Consider the following 3,340-nt stretch of genomic DNA (forward strand, 5'->3'; position numbering starts at 1 on the left):
CAGAACATAAGAAGCACGAAAGATTGAATATGTGAGTGAATACGCCTGCCAGTTGGTCAGCACAGGCTTGGAGCACCCGTCCTTGCACACCATCAGGACCCGCAGCTTTACTTATGTTGATGTTGATAAGTGCCCTCCGTACCTCCTGTGTGTGTAGGACAAGAGGCAGTGAATCTCCTGTCAGTATGAAGCCAAGTTGAGACTGGGTATTGTCCTCGTCAAACTGCGCAAAGAAACTGTTAAGTTCCTCTGCCAAGGTGGCGTCGTTGTTGACTGAGTGTCAGTCTTCTTTTTGTAATCTGGATTAATCGAATGCCTTCCCACATCTGTCGTGGGTTAGAATTGTTCTCAAAGTCTTCCTCAATACGCTGTTTGTAATTAAGTTTTGCAGACCTGATGCCCCTCTTTAGATTGGCTATGGCAGCTCTGTAGGTTGAAGTTTCTCCAGATTTAAAGGCTGTCTCTCTTGCCTTGAGCAGCTGTTAGACCTCGTTGTTCATCCACAGCTTCTCATTTGGGTACATGGGGAGCCAAATCGGAATTACTTGCTCAATCCCATGTTTTCTGATCTAATCAGCCCACAAAACACTGACTGGGTTGTCTTATTTCACACTGTGTGGGTTGGTAGGCACTCCAGATGCCCAAATGCATGTGCACAAGCAATGGAAAACGTGAGTTTTTTTACATGTCCCCTTTAATCAAAACTACAATCGTTACCTAACCTAACAACAAATAGGAAACAGGATGTCTCGGATCTCAGGTTTCAAAGTCCTGTTTATATGCCTAACCACCCACCTTGACCTCCTCCTACTTCTTTGTGGTTGACAAGACTGGGGAAAACTAGAAATTACATTTCTTCCAAAACCTATTTGGCAAAGCCTAGTTACTTTTTTAATTTCATACATTTCTTTAGGACAGAGGGTTGCTAGATGATATTCTATATTTAAACCTTATCTTTTTTTAATCATAGGCTAATGAATTACTGCCACTGCCATTTTGCTGGTCCTGAGAGCGAATTTTGTTCTCCGTGTGTCTAACATGCTGAATGACAATAACATTGAATTGAATTGTATTGAAAACAAGTGCAAAAACCATACATACACATACATGCATGCCAGAGCTCACAGCTCCTTACATCTCTAGTTATCCCCAAAAATCAAGCATTGGCATTCTGCTGTCTGACTCAAAGCTCCAACGGGCCAATGAATACCAAATGAGCCGGTGGAAATCCAGCTGGGAATACATTGTCAAAAGGAAACATGGTCTGGCCCCCACCCCCTTATTCAAGTACATAGTCACATTTAAAAACAGTGCACAAGTCTGCAGCTCTTCTCATCTTAAGCATCTGAACAGGTGCGGTTTTGACTCTGCCTTGCCACAGTATTAAACCGGAGCCCTGGGTTAAAGATAAAACCTTGATCTCTGCTCATCACAATGTGGATTGAAGCAGTGATCTGATTTTCCCACAATGAGCAGCAGGGACGGTGCCGCAGCATGCTGGTGCATCTGAGCTCCACATCTATAATATGCATTCCAACACACACACACACACACACACACACACACACACACACACACACACACACACACACACACACACACACACACACACACACACACACACACACACACACACACACACACACACACACACACACACACTGCTGATCTTTTATTCACCATCAACCCTCCAATGTGCACAGATGCACACAAGCCCAGAAGAAAAAACTGAAAGCTACATACACAAGAGCACACTCTGCTCCCAGATGAGTCCAACTAACCGACCGTGGAGAGGGAGGTGCAGTGATGCAGAGACAGGGAACATATACAGGGCTTCATGTTCACTGCCTGGGAATTATCACATCAAACTCATATGCCCAATGGTTCTGACAGGCACAAGTCCGAGCCATTACAGCCTGGTGTAGACAGGAATGACTGCTGGACTATGACTAGGCAATGACTATTGTTGTGCACCAGTGATTCACACCACGCCAATAACATTCAAATTTACACAGACAACCAGGGAGGAAGTTCCTGTTAAACGTGCTAAAACAACCAACACAGTATCCGTGGAGATGTTCTCTAAGCTTTACTGAATGAGTTTTCATGATGCGTTCACACTTTCATCCACTGGGGCTTTGACATTTTTGAGAATGTGGACTTTATTCCATGAAATTATTACCATTGAAATCTATCTTTCTTTTGCTTTACATTTGCATGATGTATTCAGACAGCAGCTCAGCGCACCCTGTAGCACTAATACCAGTAATTGGAGATGCCAGTGCTTCAATTTACCATGCTGTTGTAGATAATCACAAGTCATTTTGACCAGATCACTTGGTGAAGTAAAGCACTCACAGAGCCCATCTGCTACACAATCCTTTAAATTGTTTATTATAATATATGTATTTTTTTAAGTTTTGTAATTCTGGCCAAGATTTTTATAGAATACTTTCATCCTGTCCAGAAATATTAGGGCATTGGACAAAGATGCCTTGTGTTTTGGTCAGACTCATGAATTATAGGCATTTCATTCATCACATTCCAGTCGCACCATTTACATAAGAAACGGCATCAAATTTTGTAGGATTACTCAGAGTAGATGTGTAGCCTACTGCTCTCATTTAAATTTAGTAGCAATTACACAGTGCATTTAGGAGTAATAGCAGTTTATATCAAATAGGCCACACCTGACAACAAAATATCAGAAAACAGTATAAGTGATCAAGAATCAACAGATTTTAACAGAAGAAGATGCTAATAGTCTACATGGCTGTGCTTAGGCACATTGTGTATTGGTGCTTTGAGCTAAATGCTAATGTCAGCATGCTAACATGCACACAGTGACAATGTTCACATGCTGATGTTAATCAGGTTTAATGTTTACCATGGTGACCAGCTTAGTTTTGCATGTTAGACAGGAGTAATGAGCCAAATAGAGTTTTCAAACGTAAAGCAATCAAACTTCACTGAGATCTGTAAGGTCCTCTTTTTTTTTTTTTTTTTTTTTCTTTTTTTTTAACAATCTACAAAACAAGATTGAAAACACAACCTCCATAGTGGAAATAAAGAGTGTACTTAGCCAACTGGATATCTATATATGTATTGTATAAATCACTGTGTTATGCTGTATATGTTTACACTATTAATCATACTGAGATATGATTTATGTGACTATCAGAAGTTTGAAAGGGAAAGACTCTTCACTCACCCACAGACTTTTCAACAGGCAGGAACATGAAGGCAAAAGTTCTATCTTCACATACTCTATTCTGTCTGTATTTTATCACCAAGTCCACTGCTCATGTCTGAAATAATAAGAGGAGACAGACACAGGGTG

This window comes from Sander lucioperca, chromosome 7, assembly GCF_008315115.2.
Source record: "Sander lucioperca isolate FBNREF2018 chromosome 7, SLUC_FBN_1.2, whole genome shotgun sequence".
Classification (NCBI taxonomy): domain Eukaryota; kingdom Metazoa; phylum Chordata; class Actinopteri; order Perciformes; family Percidae; genus Sander; species Sander lucioperca.